The 27,062-nt window shown below is 46.5% G+C and overlaps 1 long non-coding RNA gene across 1 annotated transcript in view; it reads right to left on the reverse strand.

The window, feature by feature from the left end:
* Window positions 1-23,707: 23,707 nt before the first annotated feature.
* Window positions 23,708-27,062, reverse strand: part of LOC146350329 (uncharacterized) — a 66,288-nt gene continuing 62,933 nt past the window's right edge. The window contains exons 5-6 of the long non-coding RNA XR_014789257.1: window positions 26,437-26,578; window positions 23,708-24,323 (exon numbers count right to left, since the gene is read on the reverse strand). This is a non-coding gene — a long non-coding RNA (uncharacterized LOC146350329). The remainder of the gene's footprint in view (window positions 24,324-26,436; window positions 26,579-27,062) is intronic.

Here is a 27,062-nt window from a genome sequence, read left to right on the forward strand (position 1 = left end):
ATGTAATCTTTACGTAGACTACAGTGACCAAACAAGGAACGGGAATGGCGGCTCCCTATGGGGGCCGCCATTAGCCGTACGCATTTTGTTTTTTTTTAAAGACGCCCGTGATAGGCTACGTGATGATTTACCTAGCCTATCACGGCTGACTTTGCAAATCTAGCCGTAATAGGCTACGTTAATCGTCACGTAGCCTATCACGGGGGCGTTCTGTTTTTTCTTAGTTTTATTGGAATGGCAGCGGCAGCAGCCGGTCGAAAAATCGGCTGCCACCCCCGCCCCTGACGAAGACCCGACGAACCGCCGCTGGGAGGGACATTCGGGAAAGGTAAGTCCCGTCCTGAGGGGGGGCGGGGGGAGTGCGGAGAATTTCTCCCCGAAACTTCTTCGGGGGGCCGAACACGTTGGCGCTCGGCCCCCCGACGTTTCGGGGAGAAATTCTCTGCCAACCATAGTCTATGTAAATGTTTACATAGACTAAGACATGCCAAAATAAGGAACGCAAATGGGCGCCACCATTTGCGTACGTGCGTTTTTTTCTTTTAAATCAGCTGTGATAGGCTACGTAAACATTTACGTAGCCTATCACGTTTTTTTTTTAGCTGGAAATGGCGGCGGCGGCAGCCAGTCGGAAGACCGGCTGCCGCCACCGCACCGCCACCGAACCGCCGCCGGAGCTGCTGCCACCAGGAAGATCCGCCCAAGGTAAGTCCCATCCCGGGGGGGCGGGGGGGCAGACCGTTCCGCCACCAATTTCAGGGGGCCAAATGCACTGGCATTCGGCCTCCCCGAGATCCGTGGCGGAATTCTGTGACATTCCTACCTTCCACTGGAATGTGGCACACACATTTGGAAAATTCTTGGGCTGAAAGTGCTTCAACACTCCTGCTGTAAGGTATCTAATAAAGCCTTTCTGCATGGATTCTTTGAGCCAGGGAAGGCTCAGAGCAGCATATAATAGATTGTGCAACGGTCACACAGTCTTCTTGTGCAATGGGAAACCTCTTACACTCTCCCTCCATTGGGACTTCATCAGGCATGCAGCGATGAGTTTTAAAGACACTGCTTCACTGCACTAGGAGTGTACACAACACTTACCTTGTTCCTCTGGGGCCATCCACGGTGGGGGGGAAGAGGCTCTGTCCCACCCCTCCCAGAATCCTCCCCAGCTGTCTCCGCTCCGCGGCGACTCTGCAGAGCCGCCGGTCAGGGCCGCCTGCAGATGGACCTCTGTCTGCTGCTGGGCTGCGACCGCAAACAGCGGCCACCATAGCAGCCATTTGTGTCCTTGTCATAGTCATGATAGGCTACGTATATATTTACGTAGCCTATCACGGCAAAAGGCAGGAACACAAATGGCGGCCGCTGCGCCATTTGCTTCCCTGCCTTTCGCCGTGATAGGCTATGTAAATATATATGTAGCCTATCATGGCTACCGCAGGAATGCAAATGGCGGCCACTACGTCATTTGCGTCCCTGCATTAGCTGTGATAGGCTACATATATATTTATGTAGCCTATCACGGCAAGAGGCAGGGATGCAAATGGCGGCTGGTGTAGCAGCTGCCATTTGCGGCCGCAGCCTGGCAGCGGCCGGAAGATGACCCAAAGCTGCCGCCGCCGGAGCCACCGCTGGAGCCACTGCCGCTGCCAGGTAGGCTCTGTCCCGGGGGGATTCTGCGGGGTGGCGGGGGGGATTGCCCCGTTCTGCCACGGACTCCGGGGGAGGCGGATTCTTTAGAATCTGGCCTCACTGGAGTCCATGGCGGAATTCTCCAACTTCCCTAAACTGCACTCCCTTGTACCACCTGGGTCATTGGCACATGGTGTTACAGCCACACAGTCCTTTCTGCAACTACAGTTTGGGTGAGCTTTCATACCTGGAACTGTGTGTGTGCACCCACAGTGTGGACGTGCTTTGTGTTGTTCACTTGGGGTACGCTTAGGGATGTATGAATTGTGTACCTTTGGTGCCGCTTGTCTTCTGCAGTTTGCGGCCACCAGCCAGTACTCCGTTCCGCCATTCACAAGCCCCTGGAATTCTTTTTTCCCGCTCCGAAAATTGCAAAGATAAATCCGTACTGACAACCGTCATTCCAGTGCCCAGCCGTCTCCATGAGTCTGCATAATGTCCTTAAGAATCACTATTTTTTGTAAATATTTACATATTTTTTTCCCCTGCCCTGACGTGCAGTAATTACTTTCAGCCAAAACACCTCCTTGTAGGGGCTTCCCAAAAGAAGGCTGTCTTAGGTGTCCCTGAGTGATAAACTATTTGTTTAAAGCAACGCTGCTTGAAAGAAAGAAAAAAACCTTTTAAAATGACTATGCCGGTCTGGAGCCCTGCACGAGGTATTATTCTCCCTATTAAGCTTTATATTTCCACATCCAGCATTGTTGTTGACGTTGTGAGGCTAAAATGGAGAGGAAAACCAACTCTGTGCATGTCTACTCAGAAGTAAGTCTTACTGAGTTCAATGAGACTTACTCCTACACATGTCAGCATCCCACTTGCCCCCAGCTCGGCATTGTATTTCCACAACCAGCTCATTATCAAACCTCCCGTTAGTTATCTCAGAAGACCTTTGGGTGAATGGGGGGGGGGGGTTTCCAGAGAAATAGCTGGATTGGGGGAGAAGCTACACACACACACACACACACATAACAGAAGAATATAGTTCTTCATATTTCCTGGTGTATTTATTCCTCATTTCGTCCATTCCCTGAGCATGTGCAGAGTGTGCTTTTTATTCAAACAAAGAGAAGCTTGCTAAGCTTTCTGCTAATGCTGCATTTGTACAAGTGTAATCCCTTCAGAAAGAACTTTCCATTATACTGTCTCTTTTTCATCAGTTTCATAACAGCAGTGTGGTGTAGTGGTTAGACAGCCAGTGTAGCCTAGTGGTTAGAGTGTTGGACTGGGACTAGGGAGATGCGGGGTTCTAGTCCCCACTTGGCTATGGAAGCTCACTGGGTGACTTTGGGCCGGTCTCAACCACACATTGTTTGTGTGTTCTTTCTGAAGCAGTTACACTTGTACAAATGTGGGATGAGCAGAAAGATTAGCAAGCTTCTCTTTCTTTGAATAAAAAACACACTCTGCACATGCTCAGGGAATGGACAAAATGAGGAATAAACATACCAGGGAATATGAAGAACTATATTCTTCCATTATGTGTGTGTGTGTGTGGGGGAGCTTCTCCCCCAATACAGCTGTTCCCTGGACACCCCCCCCCCCATTCACCCAAGAGTCTTCTGAGATAACTAACAGGAGGTTTGATAATGAGCTGGATGTGGAAATACAAAGCTGAGCTGGGGGCAAGTGGGGTGCTGACATGTGTAGGAACAAGTCACATTGAACTCAATAAGACTTACTTCTGAGTGACATGCACAGAGTTGGTTTTCCTCTCCATTTTGGCCTCACAGCATCACCAACAATGCTGGATGTGGAAATATAAAGCTTAGCAGGGAGAATAATACCTCATGCAGGGCTCCAGACCGGCATGGTCATTTTAAAAGGTTTTTTTTCTTTCTTTCTTTAAAAGAGCATTGTTTTAAAGTAGGGATGGCGGAGAATTCCGCCACAGATCTTGGTGAGGCTGAATGCCAGTGCATTCGGCCCCCTGAAACCCATGGCAGAAGGAAGCCCCCCACCCTGCGAAAGGCGTGCGAAACGGAGCACTCACCTGCTGCTGTTCGCGCCATTCGCTTCACCATTTTAGCCGTGATAGGCTACGTAAATACTTACGTAGCTTATCACAGCAAAAAAAGGGACGCAAATGGCGGCGGCTACGGTGGCCGCCATTTGTGTCCCTGAACAGCCCAGCAGCAGCTGGATGTCACTGTGGGATGCCCCGGCCGGCAGCTCCGTGGAGTCACCGCAGAGCAGAGCCAGCCATCGATGATTCCGGTGGGAGGGACGGAGCGCCTCTCCCCCCACCGCGGATGTACAAAACGAAACAGGTAAGTCGTTTCGTACATCCCTACTTAAAACAAATAGTTTATCGCTCAGGCACACCTAGGGCAGCCTTCTTTTGGGAAGCCCCTAGGAAGAGGAAGTGTTTTGGCTGAAAGTAAACAGAGACGGAGGATTTCAATTTAAAAAGAACACCCACAAACAAGGCCATGAGCACAATTCATTTTTTAAAAAAAACTTACGTATTTATTATCGGAATATACTACACTGTGTTTTTATTTACAAAAATTTTGTGACTCTTTGCAGACGACAGGAAAAAAGCCGCATGACTGCTGGCTCCGCAGGACCTCGTGGTGCCGTTCCACAGAGGATTCTGTGGCACAGACTGAAGGGAATTTGATCCCATTTCAGTCCGTGGCGGAATTCTCGGACATCCCTAGATACGCTGGATATAGTTTAAGAAGTATGGTGTCAAAAAACATGAACTGGGACCATGAAAGGCAAGAATGGCATTCAAATCTGTGTGGATTTCATCAGTATGAGATTTGTTGCCATATGCAAGGGTTGAAAGAACTAAATTTGTGTTGTGCTATGTCTTGTCCTACACTTTGTGGAACAGCACTACCACCCACATTTCTTACATTAATGCACCTCTGAAACCATCTCCCTCTACTTTTTGCAACAACCAGTCATCTTTCAACTTGTGTTGTTCATATTTCTATTCCAGTTCTTGGAATTTGGTATCAATATTTCTCTTTTCCCCTATCTCATTCTATCTATTTATTTAGGAATGTCTGTCCTGCCCTTCTAATCCATATGCATTCCTCAAGGTGGCTTTCAATAATTCAAATTTCGGTTTTGTTTCAATTCCAGTGTGATACCACTGAAGTACATGAATGTGACCTCTTATTAAAAAGATATGCTGCTTTGCTCCCCTTTCACCCATATACTTATACCTTTGGCACAATTCCAGCATTTCCCTTTTGACATTTGTAGTACTTACAAAATGAGTGAAAGAGAAAAGTAAAAAAAAAAATGCTTACAGGCTAAGAAATTTACTATCCTGAAAACCACACTTAAGAAAGACGTTTATTCTGTGTTCTTCAACCTGACTAGCAAGGAAAACAAAGTCAGAATGTTCTTTGCATGTAAATTCTGTTTCTTGGTATTTCTTTATTTCTTCAGAAAAGGCAGAGTTTGAAGAAACCTTTGTAATAATGCCTCCTCCACATAGGGATGTGCGAACTCCCCTCTGCTTGCCTCTCCTCCCCTTCATCGAAGCACGCAAGTGATTGGTGGTCACTGTCGATCGTCCCACAAACCGTTTGTGGCTTCGCCATTTTTTTTTATTATTATTATTTGGGAACTCATGCACAAAACAGGAAGTACACACACAAAGTCTCAAATTTGCGCACTTTTAAATCTCTGAAATGTGCAACATTTGTATACAGTATCGAGGAGTGTTGAGTTGTTGCTGAGATGTGCTAACATCCTGCCCTGCTGCTGACAGAGACACCCCATCTCCCAAGCAAAAAGGTGATGATGTGTGTTGGGCAGGCCCCCATGTTTCCCAATTGAGCAATGATCTTTCCATGTAGTGAATAAATCCGACCATTTTTCATTCTGTAAACCATTAGCATGATGACTCACTCATTGATTCTGCCTGCTGCACCTCTCCTCTCCTTTGTTTTGCTAATGCTGGGCGCTTGAGTCTTTTCTTGTCTGAGAATATGCACAACTATATGCTGGGGTGGGGGCAGGGGTCTGGTCAGTTCAGTGCTATCGCAGATTAGCAGACATGGGAATTTTTGCACACTAGCTCCTGTCTGCAGAAGAGGGCTTCAGCCAAGAAAGATATATTGCTTTTCTTTGTTGGGAGGATGCTCTTGCAAATTGTAGCTTCCTCTCCACCTCTACTTTTCCTTCTGTGTGTGTGCGTGCGTGTAGGCTTCAGGCTACATTTGCTAATTCCCCCAGAAGGCAACTTATTTGAGTCTTTGTAAACCTCAGAAAACGTGCCATTGTGATGTGGCAACCTCTCTCCAACAGTGTTTGAGGAGGGGGATGGGGCTTCACTGGGACAGGCACTGGACTGGGCTATATGGGGCAAACCCCTGGTAAACCAGGGACATTTGGAGGAAGCTCAGAGAGGAAAAAGCATCAGTAGCTCCATCCATCATCAGAATGAGTTTCCTGGAAAGAAGGCTGCTAGCTAGGATGAGGCTGGCTGAAATTAAAAGCTGATCTCTGGAAGAAATGATGTTGATGCAGAGAGAGATGACCATGTTGGACTAGGAGTCAGGAGACCTGAGTTCTAGAACTTTTAGTCTCCACTCAGCCATGGAAGCTCACTGGGTGACATAGGGCCAGTCACAGACTCTCAGCCCAACCAACCTCACAGGGTTTTTGTTGCGAGGATAAAATGGAGAAGAGGATTATGTACGCCGCCTTGGGTTCTTTAAGGGGGGGGGAGGCAGCATATAACTGTAATAAATAAAAGAAGAATCTGAAAGAGCCAAAGTCCCCTTGCAAGACTGAGGCTTCTGTGGAAGCAGGTGGAGGCTTTGACCACTTCTCTCAATCAGCACAGTTTTTTGGGTTCATTGGGTAGAACATGGGAAGACCCACTCGTTCAGAAATCAGCAATACTGTTCATCTGTTAACTGAGGGCAATAAGCAAAATCACCTCTCCCTTAAGAATGCATTTCCATGATAAAGGAGGGGCTGGGGCAGGTGACTGAGTACATCATTCATTCTTTTTAGCTGACTTCCTGGGGATATAACTGAATGTCTATCAACTACAGTCAGTCAGATATTCATTCACATGCCTGGCTGTGGAAAGGGCAGGGGGGAGGGGTACTGAGTTAGGTGCTTGCATGCTGCAGTGTCTGAATGGAAGATGTGCCTTTCCTTTTTTGTTCCTACCAAGCAATACCTCTGTTTGAGGTACACAACTGTATACAACTGCAGTCCCTTTTGTTTTCCCCATTTTGCAATTAGCATATGTGCAGGCTGCATTGTGGGTATGATATTGCTTGTTGTCTTAATGGAGCAGTTGTATACAATTAAAATATTCCTGCTCTATATATTTTAATTGACCGTGCAAAGTAAAGAGACACTCTGTTGACATGACTTTTGCCTGAATGCATTTATGTTTATGTGGTTGTCAAAGGTTTCATCTTTCATGGGACTGGTGTACGGCGTAAGTCACTGCAGTCATCCCAGTCCAATAAGAGCCAGGTTGGAAATGGTATTAGTATAACTGTGCTCCTTGGTTTGTCCTGGGCTCTCTTCCCACTAGGGATGGTGGAGAATTTCTCCCCGAAACTTCGGGGGGCCGAGCGCCAACGTGTTCGGCCCCCCGAACAAGTTTCGGGGAGAAATTCTCCACCCCCCCTGCCCCCCGCACCCCCCCCCCGGGACGGGACTTACCTTTGGCGAATGTCCCTCCCGGCGGCGGGTCCGGCCGGCGGTTCGTCAGGTCTTCGTCCGGGACGGGAGCGGCAGCCGGTCTTTTGACCGGCTGCCGCCGCCGCCATTCCAATAAAAGAAAAAAAAGAAAAAAACGCCCCCGTGATAGGCTACGTGATGATTAACGTAGCCTATCACGGCTAGATTTGCAAAGTCAGCCGTGATAGGCTACGTAAATCGTCATGTAGCCTATCACGGGTGACTTTAAAAAAAAAAAGCGCGTACGGATAATGGCGGCCCCCATAGGGAGCCGCCATTCCCGTTCCTTATTTGGTCGCTGTAGTCTCCGTATGGGGGCCGCCATTTGCATACGCTCTTTTTTTCCCTTTTTTTTTTAAGTCACCCGTGATAGGCTACGTGACGATTTACGTAGCCTATCACGGCTGACTTTGCAGATCTAGCCGTGATAGGCTACGTTAATCGTCACGTAGCCTATCATGGGGGCGTTTTTTTTTTTTAACTTTTAATTTCGCGGCCGGGCGAGGCGAGGCGCCTCCTCCCCGGCCTGAATTTCAGCCAGGCGAGGTGGGAAGCCTCCCCCCCAGCCTGAATTTCGGCCGGGCGAGGCGGGAAGCCTCCCCCCCCGGCCTGAACTTCGCGGGGGGAGCAGCGAAGCGCCTCCCCCCCACCGCGAAAAGCTGCAAGACCAGGTAAGTGACTTTCGTGCACCCCTACTTCCCACGCCTGCAATCTTTCCTGTCTACACTAGGATGTCATCACAGAGCCAGTCATACAGGGGAAACTGGTGTTCAAGTAGCATGTCCCCCTCACCCACATGCACACTCTCCATTGTATAGTGTATTCTTCATGCAAACGTGGAGGAATTGCCCCTTGTAAAAATACAGCTAGTTGATAGTGCTGCCTCTCAGAGCACGTTGACTTGAGAGAGAGAATGCCATGCAAAGAGTTACATGTTGCCGCATAGCATCCCAACCCAGGATCACAGCTTCTAGCTGAAGTAGGATAGTGTTCTCTGCTCTCTCTATTGTATCACCAACCGAATACAGGAGTGTCTTATCATAACAGTGGGTGGCCTCTGTTTTGTGGGAACACTGGAAAGTTCTTCCCACTCCTTAATTAACACTCATTTCCCCTTCTCCTACTTACTTTGAACAGTCCAGGTACATTCTATGTGTGATTGCTTGCCCAAGAGTTATTGATGCAACCACATCTTGTCCTGGCCCTGATGAAAAAGTACACATTTTCCCAGCATGTGCAACCTGAACTGGACCACTGCTAAAGGTCCCCTGTACTCTTCCTTCTTTCAGGAATGCATAGTATGTTTGTGAGATGCCCTGGTACCCAAAGACCCATTCCAGCAGCAATCTCACTATTTGTTATTGGCGAGGAGAATATTTTTCAGAACATAGAGGTAGGAGGGTTGGAATAATTCTTGCTGTGCAGAAAAGGCACATTTCTGTCTTCTCTTATCAATGTTGGGATGTGTTGCTGGTTAAATTCCTCACACAATGGTACTCCGATATGTACAGTTCCAGTTAAATCATAACGAGAAAATGAGAGAAAAGGGAGAGCTTTTTAAAAATGCACTGCGCATTCAGTGGGCCACAAGAAACTCCAGCCCTGCCTGGCAATTCCTCCTACTCATGAAGGTCTTCCAACTGTTTCCTATGAGACATGGTGACCCTTGTTTGGGGGGGGGGGGGTTCTGATGGCTTCCACACTGCGACAGACACACAGAAATGCAAGAAGCAGAAATATGTAAAATGAGGTTTGTGTGCATTTCACCACAACTGATAGAAATGCAGGAAGAATAATTGTGGGAAATGAGGTTTGTGAGTTTTGTGCACATTTCCAGTCTGCATGACTGGGAAGGAGGAGGTGGAAAGAATTAAGTAGGTATGTCGGTCTGCTCCTGCTGCAAAGCCTAGCACCATGCCTGCTGCAGCTGGAAAGGGAACTTCCCATTTCTCCAGATATATATAGTATATAATTCCCGCTAGTGTGATAGTGGTATCACTATCATGGGCATATTTCTTGGGCTGTCCTTTTGGTTCTCTCACAGCCCAGCGGTCACCCCGGCCAAGCCGAAACACAAACACACAAAATGCCACCACAACCAAGAGACCAAGACCACACTGCCCCGTTATGTATGTATGTCTGTGTGTATTTCATTTCTATTCCGCCCAATAGCTGAAGCTCTCTGGGCTGCCATTCACAGAAATTACAAACAAAAAGCACACAGTAAAACAATTCCCTGAAGCAGATGATCAGTGAGAGCTGGGGAAAACTGGTGAACAGGATCACCATAGCACCCATGATTTGGGGGGAATCTCTCAACTGGAACCGAACAGGGTTGGATGAGGGAGGGTTCACGAATTTCCATTCTGGGAGCTGAACAGAGAGACGATAGTCGAACATGAAGCAGGAAACAAATGTTCGCGACATCCCTATCTCCACAAGAAGCAATAGCAGCCTTGGGAATCAGCACAGCAGAAAGCCTCATACTGCAGTCTCCCTTTGGCTGCACTTTACCATACACTCAGCACTGGAAGCCAAGACTCAAGGATTTTGCCAGTCCAAATGCAGAAGTCACTGGTGATGCCTACAGTCATGGTCATGAGGTAATTGATCACAAAGACAGTAAAGTCCAGTCTCATGAGGGCAAAGTTGTTGGGGAAGTGATGGTGTAGCTTTTGCATGTTTGCAAAAGCTATGTCATTCTTTGGAGTGTCTTGGAAGGCCTACTCATAGAAGTAGCAAGCCAATATAATTGTGGCAGGCACAGTGTACAGGTTGCTGAAGGCCCCAGTTGGTCACTATGAGCTTCTCAGTCTTCCTGATGGTCCATATGCAGATGAGCAAGGTGGGGAACTTGTGGCCCTCCAGATGTTCTCGACTCCCATTCCTACCAGCAACAGCCAATCTTACCAATGGTGAGGGATGGTGGCAGTAATAGTTCATCAACACCCGGAGGGCCACAGGTTCCCCAGTCCTAGCAGAAGAGAGTCATAAAGGTGGTCAGCAAGTAGTAGGCACCACAGAAGAGGAAGACAAAGACTGGGCCAACATAAACCCATGCAGCACATTCCCACAGGAGATACCTGATCAGCAGATATTACTGAACATGTTCTCACCTACCTGCCCCATAGCCAGGACAGTGATGGCCTTGATGGCAATCACAGCCCAGGTGACCAAATGGAAGTACTGAAAGTTGGTGTCAGTGACCTCCTCCTTCACTGGAGTTGTCAGAATTGTTTTGCTCCATGCAGATCTCAGCTGCTCCAGATGTGGAGAAGTTCTCACAGGGGAAGCACTTTTGGGCCACTGAAAACCAAACCTGTTGATGATGGTTCCAGATCCACTGACTCTTTCTTCTATGTCTTATTGTATCAAAATAATTATTGTTCAAATTAAATTGTTAAAGAGATACCACAGATCACATCTCTCATAAGACACATATAATCACTAAAATTAATTAATAGTTGGTTGGCTTCAGATTTAGTCATACATTGAGTAGACCCATTCAAATTAAAAGGACTTAAGTTAGTCATGACTATTTTAAGTTCCGTTGATTTCAGTGGGTCTACTCTAAGCATGACTAAATCTGGATCCTATTCATTGTATATCCAATTAATTCTTAGTAATATATCAAATTCAAATAACAAATTAGCCCAATTTGATAATACATATTAGTAAATATTAACATATACATTACTCTGGATAGGTATTAATGAAATTGGTAGAAGGTAAATCCTTTAAAAGAAACAATTAGGAATAAAGAATATTAATATTTATTATTTTATTATTAATATCTGTCTTATCTGCTAAAAAGCAATCAAGGTGGTGTACAACAAGGTAAAACATTAAAACCTTAAAACAATAAGAACATAATTCTTATGTTAAAACATCAGAAGTACATGTTGTAAAAAGTCAAATTGAAGAGATTCATCTTCATACCCTTTCTAAAGACCTAAAGAGTGTTTATTCCCAAGCAATTAGGAAATAAAGAACAGTAGGGATATCAGAGAAATCCACTGTGGATTCAAATGAGGCTGGATTCTCTGGAATCTGGCCTCAGGAATCCGCAGTGGATCGGGACCACTTACCTCCGCTCCAAGAGGACTGGAGGCGGAACAGCACTCAGCTGCTTCTTCCAGCCAGAGCCGTTCGCCTCCTCCCTGCCCCTGCTGATTGCCTTTTAAAAAAATGTCTTTTTAAAAAAAAGGCTATTGGGAGGATGTGCCCATAGACTTATACGCAAATAGAGTCATGAATCTTGCATATAAGTCTATGTGTCCATAGGCCTATACACGAGATTCACCACTCTATTTTGCGTATAAGTCTATGGGCACATGCGATCAGGAGGATGTGCCCATAGACTTATATGCAAAATAGAGCGGTGAATCTTGTATATAAGACTATGGACACATAGATTTATACGCAAGATTCATGACTCTATTTGCGTATAAGTCTATGGGCACATCCTCCCGATTGCCTTTTTTTTTAAAGACATTTTTTTTTAAAGGCAATCAGCAGGGACAGGGTGGAGGCAAACAGCTCTGGCCGGCAAGAGGGAAGGTAAGTGCCCCCAAGCCAGTCCCCTCCCCCCGGAATCCGAGCACAGCGGGAGTGCTCTGGAGGATTCCGGGGGGGAGGAACAGATCGCCTCCCCCCCCCTCACAGATTCCCCACCGGAGCAGACAGTGGGGAATCCATACACCCCTAAAGAACAGTGTTACTATTTGTAGTCAACATCAAAAACGGTGAGAAAAAACACATGATTTCTATCACTTCTTAAGGCTTCTCCACCCAGAGACTTTTTATCCCACAGTTTTACCAAGGCTTCTGCTTCTAGATTCTTTGCAGGATTAAGAAGGTCCTTTACATGCACTTCCCTTTCCCCCTTTATCTGCGAGTTCTATGTGTTTCATTATACAGCCACTAGATGGTGCTGTGGTATAGCTCCTATTATCGTGCAACTTCCTCTATTCATGGGGAAATTCAATGCCCTGTTCTATCTATCTATCTTTCTGTCTATCTATCATCTATCTATCTATCTATCTATCTATCTATCTATCTATCTATTAAATGTCTTAATCGCCCATATGGCTGGTCACCCGGCCACTCTGGGCAATGTACAACAATAAAACCATCAAAAACAGTAAAATTAAACATTAAAATATCCTGTTCTAAAAATACCCTAACCCACCCCAAATGCCTGCCTGAACAACCACGTTTTCAGTGCATGGCGGAAGCTCATTAAATAGGGGGCATCCCGGAGTTCTCTAGGGAGAGACTTCCTCAGAGTGGGGGCCACAACAGAGAAGGCCCATTCCCTCGTCCTCACCAGCCTACTGTCCTGGCTGATGGGACAGAGAGAAGGCTATCCGAGGCTGATCTTGTTGAGCGGCCTATCTGGTGTTGCTGGAGGCGCTCCTTGAGATAGGCTGGGCTGGAACCATATAGGGTTTTAAAGGACAAAACCAACACCTTGAATTTGGCCAGGAAAACAACTGGTAGCCAGTGCAACTGCTTCAGCACTGGAGTGAGGTGATCGGCAGCTGCCTTTAATCAGGTGAGCCACCACATTCTGCACCAGCTGCAGCTTCGAACTATCTCCAAGGGTAACTCTATGTAGAATGCATTACAGTAGTCTAGACAAGAGGAGACCAGGGCATGTACTACTGATGGGAGCAGATGGTCGGGAAAGTAGGGATGCAGCCACCATATCAGATGGAGTTGATACACGCTGTCTGGCTCACAGCTGACACCTGAGCCTCCATGGACAGCTGGGAGTCCAAAATGACTCCCTAGGCTGTGGACCTGGTCTTTCAAGGGTAGCCATACCCCATTCAACACCAGGTCAACATCCCCCAGCCTCCTTTTGTCTCCCACCAAAAGTACCTCGGTCTTGTCAGGGTTCAGCTTCAGCTTATTCCTCCCCATCCAGCCACTCACCGTCTCCAGACATTTGGACAGGGATTCTACGGCCAACCTTGGTGAAGATTTGAACGAGAGGTAGAGCTGCGTGTCATCCGCATATTGATGACACCGCACCCCAAACCTCCTGATGATAGCCCCCAGCGGCTTCACATAGATATTAAATAGCATCGGAGAGAGGATGGAACCCTGTGGCACCCCACATGTGAGTGGCCACGGGTCCGAAACCTCCTCTCCCAGTGCTACCCTCTGGTACCTGCCGGAGAGGAAGGACCGGAACCACCACAATATGGTGTCTCCAATGCCCAACCCCTCCAGGCGGTCCAGGAGGATACCATGGTCAATGTTATCAAAAGCCTCTGAGAGGTCGAGGAGAACAAGGAAGGAGCATTCACCCTTATCCAAAGCCCTCCTCATATCATCCACTAAGTTGACCAAGGCCGTTTCTGTCCCATACCCAGGCCTGAAGGCTGATTAAAATGGATCTAGATAATCAGCTTCTTCCAAGTGTGCCTTCAACTGCATTGCCACCACGCGCTCAATCACCTTGCCCCAAAATGGCAGATTTGAGACTGGGCAAAAGTTGTTCAAGACTTGGGGATCCAAGGAGGGCTTCTTTAAGAGTAGTCTTATCACTGCCTTCTTGAGATCTGATGGCATCGCTCCCTCCTCAAGGGAGGCATTCACCAACACCCTGATCCCCTCACCCAATCTCTCTCTGCAGCTCATAATGAGCCAAGATGGGCAAGGATCAAGTAAGCAGGTGGTCGGTCGGCCTTACAGATGAAAGCACCTTGTCTGCTTCATCAGAAGGAAGAAGCTGCAACAGATCCCACGAAACCAGTCTGCCACAGGCCGCCTCTCATTCGCTATGTGTATCCGTGGCACATTGAATAACACTCCTATAAAGGTCAGAAGACACGGGAGAGGCCCTGGGGGCTGACAACTTAATGTAAAGGACCCGCAAACCTCTGTGAGTGACCAATCTCAGTCACAGGATAGAAGTGCCATGTTGAGAAGCCCTTAGACTATTCAAAAATCAAGCAGCATCTTAATCAAAAAAAGTTGCTAGGAGAATAGTGCCAGTTCCTGTTAAATCTTCATTAGCATTCCTTGCAAGGGTACTTTTTGATTTCCTGAGTTTAGATTGGGCTGTATAGGGAGAATCACTATCACAAATCAGAATGAGGACTCCATAAAGATAACAACTTTTGTCCATCAAAACAAGCAATTCTGGAAAGTAGCTACAACGAGTCAAACTCAGTGATTACAGTGCAAGGCAAATGCACACGTGGTGTCGCACTTGGAGTAATACTGCCTCAGGAGTGGCTGGTTCTCCAGAGCATCCCCCAGAAGGGCTCTCTTCTGTCCAGGCTGGCACTTTTTGCCTCCCCAGCTCTGCTAAGGAGCGAGAACTCCAGTTCTGCAGGGGGCAGGCAGTTATAGCAGCTACGGTTTCTGTTGCTGCCTTGACAGACACCAAGTAATGAATCAAAGCTAGGGCCAAAACTTAGGGAAAGTCCCAGAGTGGGCATGACTTGTGAGATTTGCTATACTCAAGAATTCAAGCAGGTTTTTAAAACGTTTCTGCTGAAATAAGCATAGCAATAAAAGACAGTGTGTTTCCCCTGTAACATCTTTAGTTTGTAATGCAACATGGAATTGGTGGGAAAGTATTTTTCTCATAATTGCATCTGTTCTTACTTAGCCTTGTTTTGCTTTCTTATAGATAGGGCAGTATCCAGTCGGACACTTGCACTAACATCAATTACATTGCTAACGTACGGGACCTCTAGTACAACACCAATAGTGTTAGCTTGTGCAACAGGATTCTCAAGGGCCCCATCAGTATGGCACCGCTTTGACCCCCCCATCCCGTCGCAACTGCGCAGCAATGCGGCTTCGAGTCAGCATGCCCTGTGATACACTCACGATGTACTGTGCGCTTCCCTAACAGACTTGCCGTGCCTTTTTTTTTTTTTTGCCATTTTACTGAAATGTGCAGCTGTGCAGTCCCGTGAGTGCAGGGGTGCAACACTCCAGTGGCTGTTTTGTATTTATGGGGCTCTGCTGTGTCTTTCCGTCCCCTTTTAGGTAAAAAGTGGGTGTTTTGTGCTCCTTCATTTCCGCACCATCAGTTTGTCAGTTCCCCAGCCCAAGACTCTCGCAATGATTCACACTCACAAGCATGAGCACTACATGCCTAGCCATCACTCCAAAATGGTGACCAGAGCAATGTTGGTCCTTCCCCAAGACACCCCGCCCCATGGATACTGAGTCCACAACCATTGCGAAGATACGAAGCTGCAAAACTGTGAGAAAGTGTGATTAAATAGATGAAAACGCCCCTCTGTGCCTCTGTAACTGTGCAGCTGTGAAGGGATGGAGGGAGTAAAGGGGCATCACAGAATGACACAAGCACTACGCACTCCTACAACACGCCCAGTGTGAAATGCGAAGTCGGTTCAGAGAAGGAACAGACAGCCCACAACCACAGGGAAACTCACAGCAATCCTCCAAAATCACAGCAAAATTACTCCTTGGAACTCCGCATTTTCTTAGGGATGGACGAAGGGACTTACCTGGTCCCGCAGCTTGCTTCGCGGTGGGGGGGAGGTACTTAGGTTCTCCTCCCGAAGTTCAGACGAGGGGGGGGAGGCGCACCGCCTCGCCCAGCCGAAATTCAGGCCGGGGGGGAGGCGCCCCATCCCTCGCCGCCGAAATTCAGGCCGGGGAGGAGCGCCCCGTCTACCTGGCCGCGAAATAAAAAAGTAAAGTTAAAAAAAACCAAAACACCCGTGATAGGCTACGTAACGATTTACGTAGCCTATCACGGCTAGATTTCCAAAGTCAGCCATGATAGGCTACGTAAATCGTCACGTAGCCTATCACGGGTGACTTTGGAAAAAAAAAAAAAGCACGTACGTAAATGGCGGCGCCCCATGGGGCGCCGCCATTTGTGTTCCTTAGTTTGGCACATCTAGTCTACGTAAAGATTTACGTAGACTACAGTGAAAATAAGGGCATGCTATTTGCGTACGCGTTTTTTTCCCCCAAAGTTTGGGAAAAAAACTTTTCCCAAAGTTTTTTGGGAAATTTTGGGAAAAAATTTGCGTACGCGTTTTTTTTTTCCCCAAAGTCACCCGTGATAGGCTACGTGACGATTTACGTAGCCTATCACAGCTGACTTTGGAAATCTAGCCGTGATAGGCTACGTTAATCGTCACGTAGCTAGGGATGGCGGAGAATTTCTCCCCGAAACTTCGGGGGGCCGAGCGCCAATGTGTTCGGCCCCCCGAACAAGTTTAGGGGAGAAATCCTCCGCACCCCCCCGCCCCCCCCCGGGATGGGACTTACCTTCGCCGAATGTCCCTCCTGGCGGCGGGTCCGGCCAGAGGTTCGGCGGGTGTTCGTGCGGGGCGGGAGCGGCAGCCAGTCTTTCGACCGGCTGCCGCCGCCGCCATTCCAAGAGAAAAAAAAAAGAAAAGGCCCCGTGATAGGCTACATGACGATTAACGTAGCCTATCACAGCTAGATCTGCAAAGTCAGCCGTGATAGGCTACGTAAATCGTCACGTAGCCTATCACGGGTGACTTTAAAAAAAAAAAGCGTGTACGGATAATGGCGGCCCCCATAGGGAGCTGCCATTCCGGTTCCTTATTTGGTCGCTGTAGTCTACGTAAAGATTTACGTAGACTACAGCGACCAAATAAGGAATGAGAATGGCGGCTCCCTATGGGGGCCACCATTAGCGTACGCGCTTTTTTTTCTTTTTTTAAGTCACCCGTGATAGGCTACGTGATGATTTACGTAGCCTATCATGGCTGACTTCGCAGATCTAGCCGTGATAGGCTACGTTAATCGTCATGTAGCCTATCATGGGGGCGTTTTTTTTAAAAAAAACTTTCGAGTTCGCGGCCGGGCGAGGCGGGAAGCCTCCTCCCCGGCCTGAATTTCGGCCGGGCGAGGCGGGAAGCCTCCCCCCCGGCCTGAATTTCGGCCGGGGCGAGGCGGGAAGCCTCCCCCCCCGGCCTGAACTTCGCGGGGGGAGCAGCGAAGCACCTCCCCCCCACCGCGAACAAGCTTCAACGAAAGGTAAGTGACTTTCGTCCACCCCTACACGTAGCCTATCACGGGGGCGGTTTTTTTTTTTAACTTTTCTTGGAATGGCGGCGGTGGCAGCCGGTCTTCTGACCGGCTGCCGCCCCTGCCCCTGTCGATGCCCTGCCGAACCGCCGCTGCGACCCGCCACTGGGAGCGACATTCGGGAAAGGTAAGTCCCATCCCGGGGGGGGGGCGGGGGGCAGCGGGGGTGAGGAGAATTTCTCCCCGAAACTACTTCGGGGGGCCGAATACGTTGGCACTTGGCCCCCCGAAGTTTCGGGGAGAAATTCTCCCCCATCCCTAATCACGGGTGTTATTTCTTTTTTAATTTCCTTTTTCATTTTGCAATGGCAGCGACGGCAGCCGGTCAGAAGACCGGCTGCCGCCGCTGTCCCCGACAAAATATCGCCGGGACTCGCCGCCAAGAGGGACATTCGCATGAGGTAAGTCCCATCCCGGGGGGGGCGGGGGGGGCCGGCGGAGAATTTCCCCAACAATTTCGGGGGGCCGAATGCGTTGGCATTCGGCCTCCCGGAGATTCGTGGAGAAATTCTCTGCCATCCCTACATTTTCTGGGCCAAAACCATGGATGGCTACGAAGTCCTGACTGTGTCATCTATCACAAGGGACGTTGACTCGCACCTGCCCCGGAGTAAAAGCCTGGTGTAGATGGTGCCTCAGAAACCTGTTACACCAGCTGATGGTATTACTGTTTCGTTAGAGGTTCCTTACACCAGCACAACATAATTTACACATGTATTAATGTCCAGTTGGATACTGCCCTATATATATATATATATATATGTGTGTGTGTGTGTGTGTGTGTGTATGTGTGTGCACACGCACGTGCACGCATGTGTATTTGATTACCCTATCTTCTTAATAAAATAAGGCCACAATGCTATGCAAAATTACCTGGGAGTAAGGAATGCCAGCTAACAAATTTATCGAAAATAGAAAGTGCTTAATCATTTCAAAGGGAACAAGCAGGACTCTTGCCGACACTTTGAAACATAAGGAAACCTTGTAGCAACCAAATCTATCAATCACACCACAGCACAGGGTGCATTTTAAACTACAGCAAAACACCAATAACACTATCCATCAAAAGTTTCTTTTAATTTATTCAGAAGTAAACCATGGCTAATAAAAACCAAATTATTTTTTAATATCCTACATCTTAGAGATGTGCCTAGAGCTTTGCCTGAGATACTTGCCTTACAATATAAAGTTCATGGTTTATTCAACCACAGCAGCTGTTGTAAACCCTAGGTTGTCATTTATTTTTCAGCTTCTGAAAAAGATTTATCATCTGATTTCAAATGCAGCATACATTTAGCCCTGAGATCTAGAGTTAAGCTAACCATGTTGACATTTTATTGGGCATCAACAAGAGGAGAAAAGTGGCTACATGGCTATAAAACACAGAAGTATAAATACTAAAATTCTTCAAACTTATAACCCTTTTCATAACTATTTTAATTAGAGGAATCGTTTATTTTTCCTCCCCCTAACTGAAGGCCTTTTCTTGACTGAGTGTATAGAAGTGACTTGAATCACTGTCTGGCCATGTGCTGCCTCCTCTGGCTAAGGTGTGACCTTGAGTGCAGTTTTCCCAGCCCTCTTGCTTTAGGCCCAGTGAGGTGGGGATACCAGAGACTGAGCCTAGAACCTTCTATGTACATGGTGTGCTCTACAGTTGAGCTATGCTGTCCCTCCACCCAGGAGCCTACACCTCTCTTAGGCAATACAAGAATGTATATATACCTTCCTGAATCTTAAGATCCTCTTCAGAGACCCTGCTCCATATGCTCCCACCAAGTGAAGTGGTGAGGGCCTTCTCAATGGTGGCATCTTGGTAGCTCTGGCTACCAAGATATTATACCTTTCCTGCATCCTCATGGGGAACATTCCAGACTAATTCTATTTTTAGTTCGCTTTGAATTCATGAGCTAATGGACAAAAAAGACTAGAAGAATCACGTGTCCTGAGAGACATTAGTTGCATTTCTGCTGATTCATAACTTAAGCTTATCATAGTCTACCTCCCTATAAGCCCACAGAATTTCTCCCTCATCATTGACAGAGCAGCTGAAATGAAATTTGGATATGAATACAGGCAAGTGCAAAATTGTGAAATCAGGAAGAGGTTAACCAAGGTCTGCCAGCATTTCCTTCTTTAACAAATTGCACATTTCTCTCAGAAAGTGGGAGCAATGGCTGGGGTATAGGTGAGCAGCTCCCTAACCATGACTATTACCATCATGCCCACTAGTCCTTAAGACTTATCACTACATGACAAAATGAAGTGAGAGAAGCTGCTGGTGTGCCATGGAATGGCATGGTCCATTCTTCTCCTTTGAGGTACACTGTCATGCTCATTCCCATTACCTGGAAAAGACCCAATATGCAGTAGCTAATATTGCAGATGGTGCCCTGCTTTCAGGATCAAAATACAGAAGACATCCTGTATGCGGCTGTGTATCTTAAATATAATTACTTCAGCAATACTGTCACCTCTGCTGGTTCACAGTCTTCCACTTGTCATGGGCCCAGTTCACATAAACGTCTTTATGAGTCGATAAATTCAGCATCCAGTGCTGGCTTTCACGTGTGACGGGGCCATCACCAGTCAAATACAACAGACAGAACTTTCATACTGCCTCTGACACAATGGTTTTTTAAGACATACGTTCAGCTGCCCGACTTCAAGTGAAATCAGATGATACAATTTTGGAAGGCTTTCTGCATTTGAAGGGCTCAGTCCAGTTGAAAGATAAAGAACCATCAGAAGGAAGAGCTGGGCTTCGAAGCTGCCCATCAACAGCACGCGGGCAGCAGACTGACCAAGGCACACAGATCACCTGGTCACAGTCTTCCACACTGTGGTGAGATATACTCTATTCCTATTTGAACTGTAATAATCCTTTCAACACTGGCTTCTATCCATATAAATTAGCATACCCAAATTTTATCCAAGTCAGTGTCCTCTTTTTTGGTGATGCATTTCCTCTTTTTTGGCAATTCATAAGTGGGAACCCTAGCAGGAAAGGACTCTGCACGGGTGCTGATGTATAGGTGTAGAGCTCCTCCTTGGAATGGGGGGGAGGGCTGGCCCAATCAGGGTCTTCCTCATGTACAGGAGCTCTACACACATGTATCAGTCTGCACACAGAGCCCATTCCCATGCCAGTTGAACAGACAGTTCATGAGCAGTTCTGGGTCGGCAATGGATGGTGCGGCTGCAGTGTACATCAGTGGTGTGGGTGGGGCTAGCGTGCACAGCTTCACAGCTCCTCTCCTGAGAACTTCCAATGTGTGTAGGGACACGTGCACTTCCCTGCACATGCATGCTTGTGCAAATCAGCACACAGTGTTAAGCCACTTGGCTGGTAAATAAGGCCTCCCCACCCCCCAAAACCTATATTATTGAGTCTTCTCCAATACCTTCAGTGTAGTTAATATCCCTGTGTTTTTCTTTTAAAAGCAAATACCATTTTTTATTTCAGTGAGCATATCTGACAGGATGCTGAGACTTTTATTTAAAAAACGACAACATTAACATCTTGGTTTTTGCATGTGAAGGGAGCTTGTTAAGAGCAAGCCTTGTACACTTGTATTTTGTTATAAATCTACAATCATAAATCACAGCAGTGTTTTCCTGAATGTAAATATCTCCCCTCAGTTAACATTAAGCAACTGGTTTCCATGGCTTAATTTCCAGCACTATAGGTATGGGGAGGAGAGATGTCAGCTAACGTTTAGGACATTCATACTCTTGTCAGGACTGGCTTATGGGCAGCAATCTGGCGTGGGTCAGGACCGAAGAGCAATCAGGATTGTGGCGGGGGGAGGGGGGATCACCAGTCAGGACCAAAGAGGAAAACCAGAAACACAATACACAGCAGAGCTCAGGCGGACCTTGTTGCTCAAGTAAGGAACTAGTGAGACAGGAAGTCCTTTTATACTCCTTCCTCTTGGAAAGGAGCCAGTGGACAGCCTGAGCAGGCAAAGATACACAAGATGCAACAGCTTATCAGAGGGCAGCTGACAGCAGTTCTTGACACCTATGGGATCTAGGTGTTTTTATTGTTGTTTTACTGGAATCCTGAGGTTCCCCATCTGGAGACACATGAAAAATATTGTGGGGGAGGAGCTAAATGGAAGTTCAGGGGGTGTAGCTAACCACCTACTGTACCCCTGTACTTGGTGACTTGCATATACAAGTACAAGTCTGCATCTAATTTAGTATGGGTCAGGGATTCTAACAGCCTAATTTAGAGGGGACGAAAGCCTTTCTGTTGTTGCTATTGTTAAACAATCTGAAGACAGAAACCCTTGCCCATCTACAGCAAATCACCCAGTTATCTGCTACTAGATCCTTATCCACCTTCTGCCCACCCATGACTATGCCATCTAGCCTCCAACATGAATCTCTTAAAAACAATTCTTAAATGTGATAATAGGTAGCACTTTGGTTCAAATAACCAATATAGTTTCCAGTTACTTAGGTGGGGGGGGGGGTGAGGGTAGCGACTTGTTCTTATTTTCCCTCCCTCCCTTTTATCCTACAATACAAGCAACCAAATTCTATAGATCTGAGTGCGGTACTTCCGTTCTTTCAAATGGGATAGCTATCCAGAGCAGCTGTGGACAGAATCAACTGCTGTGAACCTTTATATCAAGCTGTGAAAACAAACAGGAAACATAAAATAGGAAATCACACTCTGCTCGGACTTGACTTGGCTAGTGCAGTGTTCCACTGAAAAATATTTTGCTGCTGCAATGCATCAGATTGTTCTTAAGGGTCCTGATTCCAGGGCTGTGCAGGTCCAGGAAGCCTCTAAATGACCAGCCAGACAGCAGCAGGTCCAAAAGCAGGCTCCATTTTATGCCTGTTGTCATGATGACACTGTGGTTTAAGTGAGTTTAAAATGGAAAGCTGCAAATGCTCAGAGTATTATTTAAAAACAAACAGAGTTAGCAAACAGTTTTGTTGTTGTTGTAACCTATCAGTAATGTAGAAGAAGTTTCAAAGGGTGGAATGGCAGTTGAAGGAGGGAGGGGGAAGAAATGTCGGTTCTGTGCTTCACAACTGAAATAATACCCATGACCATCTAAAGGGGGTCACCACAGGACCATTAAGGAAAAAGGAAAGGTTCCTCTTGTGCAAGCACTGGGTCATTACTGACCCCTAGAGGGACGCCGCTTACGCTGGCGTTTTCATGGCAGACTATAGCGGCGTGGTTTGCCATTGCCTTCCCCAGTCGTGACTACCTTTCCCCCAGCATGCTGGGTACTCATTTTACCGACCTCGGAAGGATGGAGGGCTGAGTCAACCTGAGCCAGCTACCTAGGACCTGGCTTCCGCTGGGATCGAACTCAGGTCGTGGGGAGAGTTTCGGTTGCAATACTGCCGCCTACCACTCTGCGCCACATGAGGCTCTTAGGACCATTAAACCCAGGTCTAAAACCGGCTGGCCGTACCACTGCCTGATTCCACAACAGCACACCAAGAGTCCATGTACTGGTTTACTTCAAAAACTAATTTCCACTCAGTTCAAAAGGACATCCCAGTAAAAGCAAGAGAACTGCAGCTTTGTCTTCACCTTGACCCCATTCGTCTAGCCACTAATTAACATTTGTGATGAAAACAAAACAAAGGAAAGAACTGGATAGATGTTTCAGTTATTCATTGTGCTTTCAAGACTTTGGATATAGTCTTGTAGCACAGATTTAGCAACATTTATCTTAATTATCTTTCACAGGAGGCAATGACTTGTGAAGAGCTTTGCCTTGCTTCCATACCCTGAGCTACAAAGGGTGCAATCCTGTGCATGTTTAGACAGAAAAAAGCCCTACAATTCCCAGCGTGCTCAAGCCAGCATGGCTGGCTGGAAGGATGCTTGGAGTTATAGGACTTTTCTGCCTAAACGTGCACAGGATTGCACCCTAAATCTATTTTACAGCACTGTCCTATACGTGTCTACTCATCAGCAGTAAGTCCTATTGAGTTCAGTAGGGCTTATTCGAGGTAAGTGGGTATAGGATTGCAGACTTAGGCAAGCTATTCTTCAAGCCCTGGTGGATTCTCAGACAGAGCAGTGGATTCATTCTCCCCATTCACAGAGAATGCCCTGTTCTTAGTTACATGCATAGCCAAATCCTGCATCTGGATTGGTGCAGATGCAGGAATCCTGCAGGATCTCACATAGACTGCATGTGCAAAATGGGTATTTTGTACACAGGGGCATACATACTAGATGGATCTGTCTTTTTCTGCTCTGTGTCAATTATGAATGTGTTCATTCCTAAGTACGTTCTGTCCTATATCTGCTTTAATGTGATTATATAAATACTTTTAAATATGTCATTTTAACATATTTTCTAAAATAAATGCACTTCTAAACATAATCCTAAAATACATATTTTAAATACATTTCCTTACATTTTTGCACCCAAAATTGTATTTCAGCATTTGGAGAAGTGTGAAATCCCAAAGATAATTATGGTCCAATTTGCACATTAGTCCAAGAGGTGGTAATTAGGTCAGTTCACATCAGAATTCACAAAGATCTAATTCCTCAAACATCTCTAGAAATACATACTAGAGGTTCACTAGTTTGGGATAAAACGTTTAGCGCTGGCCCTTAGATTTGCCAACATTTGTATTGGTCCTTCCTGTGCTATTAACAGCATCTTGATCTGCAGATGTTTGTAGGTGAGGATGCTTCTCTCCCTGCCATGAAAATTATTGCCTTCTGATTATGGTAGACTGAGCTAACATTAAAGGCATAGGAGCAGGCCAGGCATTTTTTCTGGTCAGTTGTAAACTCTATGGGTCCTTGGCCCTGGAAACATGTTTGAAGGCCCAGCTGTGGCACAAATTAATTCCTGGAAGTTTGTACAAACAAGAATACCCTCTGCAGGCACCTACAGGAATGTGCAGAAATTAGAAGAAAAATGGATAATGAAAAATGGATTCTATTACAGTTATAAAACAATCTTGATTTTTTTGTCTGCTTATATCGATATCACTTAGTCAAATTAAACAGACTCATATAAATTTTGCATATGTGACTGTCCCGCAAATTGCTAAAGTTTAAATACCAGGAGGATGAACTCTTTGTCAACCAGCCAGCCAGCAAAAATTAAACAAGCATTGTTCTGCAAAGGGAGTTCTCCTGGTGGTTTGCTTTAGAAACAATTAGACAGCATAAATAATTACAACTTCTGGTTGTGCAAATAATTGAGGTTTGTCTAAAAAGAACATTTCATGCTCATTATCTTTAATTCAAGCCAAGTATGGTCGAGACTCTTTAAAAGCACTGGAAACCCCTGTTATGAATGTAACCCATGTTTATGACATATTTTTAAAGGAAGAATAACAAGAGAGGCTATTGCGATAGATACGAGGGTTAGTCTATATAACTATTACTGAAATTACTGGATGATGCAATAAAATTCGGACACACTGTCCTATTAACAAGACGATACAGGCCAGTCCTTAGAGATGTACTGTTGTAATAGTGACCACACTGGTTGCGGGGGGGGGGGGGATCCTAGACAATAATCTCAGCTGGCAATGAAATAAATTTATGACAGTTTCAGATTCACATCCTTAACAATTGTTACATTAGTGACAAGAAGAGGAAATTATGTATTCCAGACAGCTCACTGACCCATGATGATGATTAGCTGTGGATCAGTGGGAACATATATTAGTAATGAAAGAACTTCACCAGTTTTCGGTCCATTTCTGAGCACAATTCAAAGTACTGGTGCCTAACCTGAAAGCTCTTTATAGCTTTGAACCGAGGTACCTGAAGTAATGCCCATACCAACCTGCCTGTGCACTGAGGTCATCCTCAGTGACCTCCTCCTCAGTGACCTCCTCCAGATGCCCATGCCATTTGAGGTATCATAGGTGGCAATCAGAGAGAGCCTTCTCAGTGGTGTTGTCCCATTTGTAGAATTCCCTCCCTTTCTACTTCCTGTTCTTTAACTAGTTACCAATCCATAAGTAGGGATGTACGAAAGTCCCTTACCTGAACCCAAAGCTTGATTCGTGGTGGGGGGGAGGCGGTCCGTCCCTCCCCACAAAATTCTGGCCGGGGGGGAGGCGCCCTGTCCCTCCCCCCTGAAATTCTGGCCGGGGGGGAGGTGCCCCGTCCCTCTGGCCGCGAATCCTCCTGTCCTGCCGGGACGCAAATGGCGGCGGCCGTAGCCGCCGCCGTTTGCATCCCTGCAGTCAGCCGTGATAGGCTACGTAAATGTTTACGTAGCCTATCACGGCTGAGTGAAAAAAAAACAAAAAAACTGCGCATACGCAAATGGTGGCACCCATGGGCGCCGCCATTTGCGTTCCTTATTTTGGCACATGTAGTCTACATAAACATTTACGTAGACTACGGCGAAAATAAGGGGAATGCTATTTGTGTTCCCCTTATTTTCGCCGTAGTCTACGTAAATGTTTACGTAGACTACACGTGCCAAAATAAGGAACGCTTGCGTACACGCGTTGTTGTTGTTTTTTCACTCATTCAGCCGTGATAGGCTACGTAAACATTTACGTAGCCTATCACGGTGTTTTTTAAAAATCTAGCCATGATAGGCTACGTAAATCTTTACGTAGCCTATCACGTTTGTTGGTTTGTTTTTTAACTTGGAAATGGTGGCAGCGGCAGCTGGTTGGAAGACCGGCCGCCGCAGCCGCCACCGAACTGCCGCCGGAGTCGCCGCCGCCGCCAGGGACATTCGCACAAGGTAAGTCCCATCCCGGGGGGGGCGGGGGGGCAGACCATTTCTCCACCAATTTCGGGGGGGCCGAATGCGCTGGCATTTGGCCTCCCCAAGATTCGTGGAGAAATTCTCTGACATCCCTATCCATAAGTGGACCTATTTTCTGCTCCCATGATCACTAAGGTTGTGCATTTGTCAAAAGCTTTTTGATACTCTACACACACAGTCTTGTAGCGGATCACCTGATCCACATGCTTGTTGAACCCTAAAAAGAACTCTAAAAGATTAGCGGGCCAGGACTTACCTTTGCAGATGCCATGTTGACTCTCTCACAGCAAGACTTATTCTTCTATATGCTTGATATCTTGAATAACACTTTCCACCAATTTACCTGGGACAGACATTAAGCTAAGTGGTCTGTAATTTCCTGGATCCCACCTGGATTCCTTAAAAACAAACAAACAGTGGTGTTATGTTGTCCACTTCCCAGTTCACAGGTACAGTTACAGATCAGTTACATATTTTTGTCAGAAGATCAGCAATCTCATATTTCAGTTCTTTTAAGAACTCTCAGGTGGATGCCTTCTGGACCTAGTAATTTGTTAATTTGTCGATAAGACTTAAGAGTATCATCACTTGTCACCAATATTTGCCTCAGTTCTTCAGACTCCCTTCCTGAAAATGTCAGTTCAGGCACGGGTATCTGCCCTCCATCTTCCATAGGGAAGACAGATGGAAATAATTCATTCAGCTTCTCTGCAATCTCCTTGTTCTCTTTTGTTTCTGTTTTTAGGTCATACTATAATGGGCTGTAAGCACCAACAAAGTTATTCACCTTCATTTTCTGATCCTAAGCAGCCTAAGATTTATCGCATTTGTAGAACAACTTGTTCTACACTTCATCATAATGAGGTTGTTGTTCTTGTACCT

Source organism: Heloderma suspectum, chromosome 3, assembly GCF_057233095.1.
Source record: "Heloderma suspectum isolate Gila_16-S chromosome 3, 16-S_ref, whole genome shotgun sequence".
In the NCBI taxonomy this organism is placed as follows: domain Eukaryota; kingdom Metazoa; phylum Chordata; class Lepidosauria; order Squamata; family Helodermatidae; genus Heloderma; species Heloderma suspectum.